The sequence below is a fragment of the Triticum urartu genome, chromosome 5 (assembly GCF_003073215.2).
Source record: "Triticum urartu cultivar G1812 chromosome 5, Tu2.1, whole genome shotgun sequence".
Classification (NCBI taxonomy): domain Eukaryota; kingdom Viridiplantae; phylum Streptophyta; class Magnoliopsida; order Poales; family Poaceae; genus Triticum; species Triticum urartu.
Window position 1 is genome coordinate 580,679,731 of NC_053026.1, and position 12,067 is coordinate 580,691,797.

Genomic DNA, 12,067 nt, shown 5'->3' on the forward strand with positions numbered 1-12,067 from the left:
ATGATAAAGATGCAAAGTAAAGTAAAAGCAAAAGGAAATAACTAAGTATTGGTAGATTAATATGATGAAGATAGACCCGGGGGCCATAGGTTTCACTAGTGGCTTCTCTCGAGAGCATAAGTATTCTACGGTGGGTGAACAAATTACTATTGAGCAATTGACAGAATTGAGCATAGTTATGAGAATATCTAGGTATGATCATGCATATAGGCATCACGTCCGAGACAAGTAGACCGACTCCTGCCTGCATCTACTACTATTACTCCACTCATCGACCGCTATCCAGCATGCATCTAGAGTATTAAGTTAATGAAAACAGAGTAACGCCTTAAGCAAGATGACATGATGTAGAGGGATAAACTCATGCAATATGATGACAACCCCATCTTGTTATCCTCGATGGCAACAATACAATACGTGCCTTGCTTCCCCTACTGTCACTGGGAAAGAACACCGCAAGATTGAACCCAAAGCTAAGCACTTCTCCCATTGCAAGAAAGATCAATCTAGTAGGCCAAACCAAACTGATAATTCAAAGAGACTTGCAAAGATAACCAATCATACATAAAAGAATTCAGAGAAGATTCAAATATTGTTCATAGATAGACTTGATCATAAACACACAATTCATCGGTCTCAACAAACACACCGTAAAAAGAAGATTACATCGAATAGATCTCTACAAGAGAGGGGGAGAACATTGTATTGAGATCCAAAAAGAGAGAAGAAGCCATCTAGCTACTAACTATGGACCCGTAGGTCTGAGGTAAACTACTCACACTTCATTGGAGGGGCTATGGTGTTGATGTAGAAGCCCTCCGTGATCGATGCCCCCTCCGGCGGAGCTCCGGAACAGGTCCCAAGATGGGATCTCGTGGATACAGAAAGTTGCGGCGATGGAATTAGGGTTTTCGCTCCGTATCTGATCGTTTGGGGGTACGTAGGTATATATAGGAGGAAGGAGTACGTCGGTGGAGCAACAGGGGGCCCACGAGGGTGGAGGGCGCGCATGGGGGGGGGGGGGGGGGGGGGGGGGGGGGGGGGGGGGGGGGGGGGGGGGGGGGGGGGTAGGCGCGCCCCCTACCTCATGGCCTCCTCTTTTGTGTCTTGACGTAGGGTCCAAGTCTCCTGGGTCTTGTTCGTTGAGAAAATCACGTTCCCGAAGGTTTCATTCCGTTTGGACTCCGTTTGATATTCCTTTTCTTTGAAACCCTAAAACAGGCAAAAAAACAGCAATTTTGGGCTGGGCCTCCGGTTAATAGGTTAGTACCAAAAATAATATAAAAGTGGATAATAAAGCCCAATAATGTCCAAAACAGTAGATAATATAGCATGGAGCAATCAAAAATTATAGATACGTTGGAGACGTATCACTCCTCACTAATATTTTCGTGCAAATTTTTTACTTTCTTACTAAGAAGTCACCACCTTCGGTGAAATTTCATTTATATGATGAGGTTAAGGAGAAGTCACTATATGAGTTTTGTAGGGTCTGTAAGATACCCTTTGCGGGCAGCATAGAGGAACCACGTCGTAATGATGTGGAGGGATTTATTGATATGATTGTTGTAGGGGAAACGAGGAAGGTTTCCGATGCAAGAATTACTAGCATACATTTTCCTGTTCTATGTTACTTTACAATATTTGCTAGTAGATGCTTAATTGGTCGCGGGAACAGTGGAAATCTTAGTGCCCCTGATATTGTTATTTTGCACCATGCTTTGTTTCGTGATACCACTTTCAGTTTAGGCGCTATTGTTGCTAAACGGTTAAATCTGAACTGTACAAAGGGTCCCGTCTTTGGAGGCATCTTTGCCTCGCGCCTTGTTGCACACTTTAACATACCTATTAGGCATTATGAGAAAGAGGAAAAGTTGTTGCCTCCTATTTTTCTAGATTATAAGAGTATGGTAGCACATGATTTTATTGTTAAGGATAAGAAGAAGATGCTTAAATATAGACTGATATTTGATAAAAATTACTTTGAGACTATTACCTTGCCTACTCCCTCTTTGTTCAAGATATTTTCAGGCACGTACCTTGTTTTGCCGGAGGTCGTTCATGCATACTGGAGCCTGACATCAGCTCCAGAGCCTGAGCCGGAGCCACCACTTGATCCTTACGTCAGTCTGTTTATCAGCGGGATCCGGAGGAGATCGGCAACCAGTGGCACCCAGAGGACACTCCTCCGTACATCGAAGAGGGCAGATTTGAGCCATGGACATAGACCAACTTAGGCCAAAAGCCAAAGCTTGGGGGAGTACGTATTCCTCACCGACATTACATTCATGTTCACACACTCATGCCAGTTGTCGGTGCTTATACTTTTTCATTGTACCATCCATGCTAGTTTATTTTCTTTTCCGGCATTCTTCTTGTGTGTTTGAAAAACCTTAAGAAAAACACAAAAAATTAGTTATAGCTTTTAGATAGTTTTCTTCCCATGCATGTAGTGGTCGTAATTAAAAGAAAACCCCAAAAGATTTCTCGTTCTTCTTTTGCTTGTTGGGAGCTTTCCCGTGTAAATAGTTTTGTTTCTTTTCTTTTCTTTGGGGGTCGAGAGGAGAAGACCATGATGAAAATGTTGAAGTGACTCTTATATGCATTATTGTTGATTTAACCAAGAGCCCATATTACCTTGTCTTTTTCCTTGTATTGAATGCTTGCAGATTCCAGCTTAGTCCAATGCAGATGCAATATCATTATTATCCACATCGTTTGGTTGTGCAAGTGAAAGGCAATAATGACGATATATGATGAACTGATTGAGATGAGAGAAGCTGGTATGAACTCGACCTATCTTGTTTTTGTAAATATGATTAGTTCATCGTCCCTGATTCAGCCTATTATGAATGAAACATGTTTGCAATGACAATTAGATATTATAGTTGCTCATGCCATGCTTAATTAGCTAGGAGTTTATAATGGTTTACCTTGCGTGCCAACATGCTATTAAAATGGTTGTGATGTGGTATGATAGGATGGTATCCTCCTTTGAACGATTCGAGTGGCTTGACACATGTTCACGCATGTAGTTGAAACAAAATCAACATAACCTCCACGATATTTATGTTCATGGTGAATTATATCCTACTCATGCTTGCACTCAGTGTTGATTAATTTTAATGCATGTTCATGATTGTTGTCGCTCTCTAGCTGGTCACTTCCCAGTCTCTTTCTAGCATTCACTTGTACTAAGAGGGAATACTGCTTGTGCATCCACTTCCATAAACCCCAAAAGTTATTCCATATGAGTCCACCATACCTTCCTATATGCGGTATCTACCTACCGTTCCAAGTAAATTTGTATGTGCCAAACTCTAAACCTTCAAATGAAATTCTGTTTTGTATGCTCGAATAGCTCATGTATCAACTAGGGCTATCTGTATCTTCCATGCTAGGCGGGTTATTCTCAAGAGGAGCGGACTCCGCTCCTCACTCACGAGAAAATGGCTGGTAACCGGGATGCCCAGTCCCATGCTTAAATTAAAATAATTGCAAACAAAACTCCCCCAGGATTGTTGTTAGTTGGAGGCACCTGTTGTTTCGGACAAGCCATGGATTGATGTTTGTTGGTGGTGGGGGAGTATAAACTTTACCATTCTGTTTGGGAACCACCTATAATGTGTGTAGCATGGAAGATGTCGAGGTCTCTCGGTTGTTATGCTGACAATGAAAGTATACCACTCAAAATATTATTTATCTCTATTTCAAATCGAGCTCTAGCACCTCTACAAATCCCTTCTTCCCTCTGCGAAGGGCCTATCTATTTACTTTTATGTTGAGTCATCACCCTCTTATTAAAAAGCACTAGTTAGAGAGCACCGCTGTCATTCGCATGTATTACTATTAGTTTACATTGAGTATGACTGTGACTGGATCTCTTTTACCATGAATTACAATGTTTAGTCAGTCCTTGATCTTCATAGGTGCTCTGCATTTATGTTTTGCGGTCTCAGAAAGGGCTAGCGAGATACCATCTTGTTATATCATATTATGATTGTTTTGAGAAACTGTTGTCATCTGAGATTTACTATTATTGCTCGCTAGTTGATTATGCCATTGATATGAGTAAACATGATACCTAAGTGTTATTGTGAATATGGTTAGTTCATAATCTTTGCTGAAAACTTGAATGCTGGCTTTACATATTTACAACAACAAGATCAAACAGAGTTTGTAAAAAAAATTCTTTATCACTTTCAGTTTGTCAACTGAATTGCTTGAGGACAAGCAAAGGTTTAAGCTTGGGGGAGTTGATACGTCTCCATCATATCTACTTTTCCAAACACTTTTGACCTTGTTTTGGACTCTAACTTGCATGATTTGAATGGAACTAACCCGGACTGATGTTGTTTTCAGCAGAATTGCCATGGTGTTATTTTTGTGCAGAAATAAAGTTCTTGGAATGACCTGAAACTTCACGAAGAATATTTTTGGAATATATAAAAAATATTGGCGAAAGAATCAACACCAAGGAAGAAGAAGAAGGAGGAGGGGGCTCTCTCCCCCTCTCTCCCGATGGCGCCGGAACGCCGTTGGGGCAATATCGTGTGACGACGATCTACTCCAACAACTCTGTCATCTTCACCAACAACTCCATCACCTTCCCCCATCTATATTCAGCGGTCCACTCTCCTACAACCCATTGTACCCTCTACTTGAACATGGTGCTTTATGCTTCATATTATTATCCAATACTATGTTGCCATCCTATGATGTTTAGATCTATTTTGTCCTATGGGTTAATCGTGATCTTGGTTGGTATGAGTGTATATTTTAGTATGGTGCTGTCCTACGGTGCCCTCCATCTCGCGCAAACATGAGGGGTCCCTGATCTAGGGTGTTGCAATATGTTCATGGTTCTCTTATAGTGGGTGGCGTGAGTGACAGAAGCACAGACCCGAGTTTGGGGGTTATGGCGGATGGGAGTAAAGAGGACTTGATACTTAATGCTATGGTTGGGTTTTACCTTAATGATCTTTGGTAGTTGCGGATGCTTTCTAGAGTTCCAATCATAAGTGCATATAATCCAAGTAAGGAAAGTATGTTAGCTCATGCTTCTCCCTCATATAAAATTGCAAGAATGATTACCGGTCTAGTTATCGATTGCCCAGGGACAATTCCGCAAATCCTATCACCACTTTTTCATAGTCGCTTTATTGAATTATACTTTTATTAAAACAGCACGTAACTTTTGTTTTCACGTTCTTTATTATCTTGCAAACCTATCCTACCACACCTACAAAGTACTTCTAATTTTATTCTTGTTCTAGGTAAAGCAAACGTTAAGTGTGCGTAGAGTTGTATCTGTGGTCAATAGAACTTGAGGAAATATTCATTCTACCTTTAGCTCCTCGTTGGGTTTGACACTCTTATTTATCAAAAAAGGCTACTAACGATCCCCTATACTGGTGGGTTATCAGATGTTGATGGAGATTGGCCTCCCAAAGATGAGAGGGTTGTTGGTGATGACGATGGATTCGATTTCCCCCTTCGGGGGGGAAGTTCCCCCAGCGGAATCGCTCTGTCGGAGGGCAAAAGTGCTCATGCCCAAGTTCCGACTCGAGACGGTGGCGCTCTGTCCCAAAATTCTCCCCTTATTTTTCCTAGGTCAAAAGACCTTAAATACCATAAGATGGGCGCCGGAGGTGGACTGAGCTGCCCACCACCCACCAGGGCACGCCTGGGGGGCCTGGCGCGCCCTGGTGTCTTGTGGGCACCAGGCAGCCCCCTCTGGTGGTTATTTGCTCCAATATTTATTATATATTCCAAAATAATTCTCCGTAAAATTTCAGCTCATTTGAGTATGTGCAGAATAGGTAACTCTGACATAGCTTTTTCAGGTCCAGAATTCGAGCTGCCGGCATTCTCCTTCTTTGTGTAAACCTTGCATATTATGAGAGAAAAGACATTAGAATTACTCCATAAAGCATTATTATGCATAAAAATATTATAAATAACAGTAGTAAAACATGATGCAAAATGGACGTATCATTAAGGAATAAATATCTTGGTTTGTAGAATATGCTAATTTTCTTGTAGAAAAATATTTGCCACCTGAAATGACGCGTCAACAAAGGAAGAAGATTTCCAGCGATTTAAAGCATTACTTCTGGGGTGACCCGTATCTTTACCAGAATAAACCAAATGTATGATAAGAAGGTGTGTTTCTATACACGAGATGAATGTCATCCTACAGGCTTGTCACAATAGCCAGCACAGAGGGCATCGCGCTGGACTGCTGCTAAGGGCATCTCCAACGCTGTTTCCTAAAACAAATACACTATTTGTTTGTGGACTGGTCTGGACCAGTCCTTGGACACCCTGGACACTGATGTGGATGTCGTCCATCCAATCGTGTCCCATGGATGTCCATCTATGCATGTGCATGTCACACTTGAGGAGAGAGAGGGATGTCCAGATGTCCGACGACACACGTGGTGGTATTTGGTTGGCTAGATGGATGTCCAGACTCCCCAAAACCTCCCTGATTTTGCTACTAGTTTGCTGAAATTTGGACGTCGTGGACGTTTCGGATAGCATTGGATGGCAAAAAGTATTCGGACCCCAAAAAGGACATATAGGGGCAATTTGAGGGTCCACGTTGAAGATGCCCTAAGGCTAACTTCAACCGACCGATGCATTTGGTCCACACGTGTCCATTTGAGTCAAAACAGAGAGAAATGGCGGTCCAGCGCGAACGCAAACCCAAATCACCTCTGTTCGATGTCCATCTGGATGCATTTCCGACCCAAATTTGGGCTAGGTTTGTATCTAGACGGACACGCCATGCATCCTCTCAGTGTCTGCCTCGGGCCCGCGTGTCGGCCGGCCAACCACCACCACTGGTCCTATTAAATGTCATGCGTGTGCCTGGGCTCGCACGTCAGCCTCAGGAAGCATTCCACTCGCGTCCTTTGTAATGCAAGTGTGTGGGGGCCCAACCTCGTCCACTTCTCGCCACACCAGTCCACATCGAGAGTGCTCCCCTGCCGCCCGACGCAAACCCTAGACTGCCGTTGTCGCCATGGGCTTCTTCGGCCGCGGTAGCAAGCGTGACAAACACGACCACAAGCCCGTCGCGTCGCTTCGGCCGGCCAACTTCACGTTGGCGGGGGGGGGGGGGGGGGGGGGCATGCGCACACGCCAAAATTCTATATATGCCGGTGCATCGGGCGCACTATCAGTGGGAGAACTGCGTCTCGTTGTCTTGGCCGGACGTCAAGCTCCCGCACGGCTGGCACCTCGACCGCAGCCACATTCCGGTGTCGGCTGTGCCTAAATTTTGGCCCAGCATCTTAATATGCATGTTTTTATTTTAAATGTTTTATGCCTATTTAGTTTTTTTAAGTTGCTGCATGAACCAAATGTGTCGGACGCATTGGGCACACCTAACCGGGCACACGCGTCCGCTCGGTTGATCCAAACGGATAAAAATCTCGTCTGTTTGTGTCAGCTGTTGGAGTTGTCCTAAGGTCCTTCAATTAGGTTCTACTAGCCTGCCTTATTTAAAGATGTGCATGGTTATGTGAAAAGTTGTAACCATGAATAATGTCAATCTCGACTGCTACTATGATTGCCAGAGAACTGTTTTTGAATGCGGACATAAGTTCAGTGTGCTTGTACTCGGCCACCTCTATTTTTTGTCATTGGTTGTACATTGTTATTGATAGAGGTGCTGGCAACAGGTAGAGCCACAGTCTCCGTCTGTGTCATATTCTGAGGACACGGATGGATGCGTTTAATTTTTATAGAGATATTTTTCCAAGAGAATATTCCACTTTGTGTTGCAGTGCATTGTTATTTCCTTGTGCAATACAGCACAACAGTTGTTCTCACACTTTTAAATGACGGTCAGCACGATTGTATGGATTTGTTCTATTTTTGGTTTCATCTGCTGATAGTATTGACTGCCATCGCCCCCAAGTGTATCATGATGTTTACGGACAGGATATCACAGTAGTACAGACTGAGGCAATGTCAGTAATAGTATCGCATTTGATTATTAGTGTTACTATTAGCAGCATATGAATACAGTCTCTTGCTGTGTTACTGTGCTACTAGTGTTTTCCATGTTAACCAGCATCTCAGGAACCACAAATGCACTGGCCATTTTCCTTGCCACTCTGTATCATTTCTCTGTTCGTTACTTTTCAGAAATTTTCAGTTCATTCTTCTAATCTGTGTTCTCTAATTTATAACTGGTTTCAGAGAAGCTGCGATCTCATGTAACTCCGTGGCCAATCTGCGATCTCAACTATGTCTGGGTTTCAAGATTGGGCAGAACTTCCGGATGCCCTGCTTCACTCTATTGTTGCTCTGTTGGGATCATGATTCATGCCCTGACATCCTTGCCTTCACAGCCACTTGTCCCTCCTGGCGTGTTGCATTCTCCTCGTATCCCTTCAAATCGACGTTGTTGCCACCTATCTTTCCCCAACCTCGTGTCCCTCTGCGATCTCGCCAACCAAGGCACCTAAACGTTTTGGTGACAGCAAATCCCCACCGAGTCCTCTTGGAATAGTTCTTCTTTCGGGGTCAAAAACAATCATGTCTTCTTATGGATGTCTTCACTGGCGTTAGTATCTCAATTCCACAATTTTGGATGGAAGCATGACGAGTAAATGGCATCTTGCCCACCCATGGCTTGTCGCGTGCGGCGACATGTTTCTCACGCAGTCACGCTTGGTTGTCAGGATTATTCTCCATCAACAGGGGATACCTTTGAAGCCTTCCGACTCGACTTACTAACTGAACCTACAAAGTGGGTGAAGGTGGAGAAGCTAGGAACTGGACGATCTTCATCAGCATCGAAGAGAGAAGCCAGCCCTTGTGTTGCATGAATTCAGAGAGATGGCGAGGAAGGAGCAACTGCATATACTGCTATGATTCTAAAGAGTGGATCACATGTGAGTTGGGTCAGCCACTGCAGGAAGATGTCTCCATTCTAAACTGTGGCAGTACGATGCAACCTATGTGGGTTGTGTCCAGTATGTTTTACTCGTATCCGTGATGATCGACGGTCGCGATGGATGGTTATTAGTGCTCTGCATATGAGCTTCCCCTGTAAGATATCTCGACTTTATGTACGTAGATGTGGTTCAACAAAGTTTTGAAGCTTTGATATGTCGGATCATGTTGGCAATGCTCAAGTATATTAGGAGTATATGGTGTCATCGTCGATTTCCGGCCTCTTACTTCAGCATTCATGAAAATGCTGAAGCCAACACTACCAGCTTGTGCCGAAAAATTGCTCTTCCAGCAAAAGAACAGAACAGTGGCTCTTTTGTAGTCTGTGTAGTAGATGTTCGCGGCGGCAGCTGGCAGGAGCTCTGAAGTTTCTGCAGGTAGCTCCATCCTTGAGTGTTCAGAACATAGTAAGAGATGTTCCTTTTATCAGTTAGGCGTGTTGTTTAACTGATTACTGGTGGAACTGACAAGTTTCAAGCGCAGTTTTGCCGTATGAGGCATGTTGGCCTTAAGAGACTTGCTAGCTAGTAACCTTGGTTGTGACATATCTGATTGTAAAGTTGTTGACGTTTCAATTAGTTTCATGCTCAATGAATGAAACCAGAGCCAAGGTGTTGTGTCAAGACCTTTTCACGGCGAAATGACACTGTCCCTGCGGGTGCTTGTCTGTGCTTGAACGGACAAGTTAATACTAATACTAAGCCGGTCCTCCGCATGTGTTCTTGTCAAAATTTACTTAGTTGCAACAGGGAAAACAAAGAGCAGCAGAACATACAGACTGACAACACCGGAGGCATATGTTAGGTCGTTCATGTTGCTCAGGGAAACTTGAATCTGAACCCTCGAGCCACTATACTGAAACCATATTTCCTCTGTTCAGGTTACGCATATGAGAAATTGATTTCAGCTCGCGCTCGCCGCGCAACAGACGACCTCTATGACTACGATGTTGCCCTCACGGCTCATGTTTCGCCACACAACTCATGTCTCCTGATCAACAGTGGATACCACAATTATTTGGGCGTGTTGGTAGTAAAACTCTTGGTTCTTTTCGGAAAAAAAAAGTAACTCTTGGTTGAGATTTTCTCCCCGAAATGGAATGATTAAGAAGATTGTGATCTTCAATGGCTAGGTCTTCGGCATAGATCATGATCATCGGTTATTTATTGTGCACTTCGTACCCCGGATTCGCATAGAGAAAATAGCAGTTGATTTGGATGGAAGCATGACCAGCAAATGGCATCTTGCCCACCCATGGCTTGTCGCGTGTGGCGACATTTTTTCTCACGCTTGGTTGTCAGGATTATTCTTCATCAATAGGGGATACCAAGAGTTACTACCAACACGCCCAAGTAGTACTCCCTCCGTTCGGAATTACTTGTCGTAGAAATGGATGTATCTAGATGTATTTTAGTTCTAGATACATCCATTTCTGAGACAAGTAATTCCGGACGGAGGGAGTAGTTGATTGTGATCTTCAAAGGCTAGGTCTTCGGCATAGAACCTAGAGAGATGGAAGAAAGGAGCAACTGCATACTGCTATGATTCATGCAGTATGCAGTATACTGACATCTTTATGTATGTAGGTGTGGTTCAACAAAGTCATCATCGATTTGCGGCCTCTTACTTCAGCCTTAATGAAACTTGTTCCAAAAAATTGTTCTTCCAGCAGAGAACAGAACAGTGGCTCTTTTGCAGTATGTGTAATAGATGTTCGTGGCGGCAGAAGCTCTGAAGTATTGCCAGGTAGTTCCATCCTTGAGTGTTTAGAGCATAGTAAGAGAAGTTCCATTTATCAGTTAGATGTTTTGTCCAACTACTTATTGATTCTTCTGCCTTTGGTGAAACTGACAAGTTTCAAGTGTAGTTTTTGCCTTTGAGAGGCATGCTGGGGCCTTATTTCTTTTGAATGGCCGGCCTTATGAATTTATCGGTGTGTTAGCAAAGGATTCTTCTTCAGGGCATGGTTTGGTCTTAGGTTGGAAGCATCTGTCAAAATGACTAAAGACGTGTACCGGAAAAATGAATTTGGTGTCTGGTTGCTGCCCCTGAACATGAAGAAGACATGTATTGCATTGAACCGTATGCTTGCGCTAGATTAACATCTGTGTGCTTGCTCTTCTACCTTGGTTGTGACACATCTGATTGTAAAGTTGTTGACCCTTCAATTAGTTTCATGCTCAATGAATGAAAACCAGAGCCAAGGTTTTGTGTCAAGAATTTGTAGCGGCTAAATGATACTGTCCCAGCGGGGTGCCTGACAAGTTATACTACTAGACTGCAGTGGCTTCTGTCGGTCCAGCCTACAGGTTTCTGCATGTGTTCTTCCCAAATTTGAAGGTAAAGAGCACCAGATGCATAAGTTGTTGAGAGAAACTTGTATCGCAACCTCAGCCATTCCTGAAATTTCAATTTCTCTATTCAGAATAACGTCGGAGGAACTGCTTCTAGCTCCCGCTCGCTGTGCTACAGATTATAATAATCAAACAAGGTACCGGATTGAAAAATCCGACCTCGTATTTAGGCCAGCCAGGGACCAAAATTTAATTTTCAGGATTGGCAAGGGCCGCGCGAACGCGTACCCCCTCTACCACAAATTATGACGTCCACTCTCCCACTTGGGGAGATGGTGGGCCAGCGCATCCACCAAGTGCAATGTGGACCACTGACCCAGGCCACGAGCCTTCTTGATCGCTCGTCGACCCCGTCCAGGTAAGTATGGAACAACGTCGCACCTTGCCCTCATTTTATAGCCAGCGCTGCCGCTCGGTGCTCCTTCGCTAGGCGAGGTGGTACTAAAACCGAAGCGCAGCAAGCGGCAGCAGCGGGCGGTGCGGGAGCCAGTCACGCGCGGGAGGGGACGTTCGTTTGAATTGGGCTGGCGTTTGCTATATCTGGGCCTCAATTACGGACGAAGTATAGACCTGGGCCTTGAAAGCCGTAGCAGCAGCTTTGTGCCCGTTGTTTGTTGTTGCTGAGCTTCTCCTCGTGTAAATCCTGTTGCACTCTCCTCTGCCCCTCAAGAAAAAGGTTGATTTTCAAACAAAAATGTTGCGAGCTCCTCTGTAAAAAAAAATCCTCCCGAGGGAATTCT

General features: G+C 44.0%; 1 non-coding gene across 1 annotated transcript; it reads right to left on the reverse strand.

The window, feature by feature from the left end:
• Positions 1 to 11,533: 11,533 nt before the first annotated feature.
• LOC125511928 lies at positions 11,534 to 11,693 on the reverse strand. The gene has a single exon (XR_007285196.1). It is a non-coding gene; the product is annotated as a U1 spliceosomal RNA (small nuclear RNA).
• Between the last annotated feature and the right edge of the window lie 374 nt (positions 11,694 to 12,067).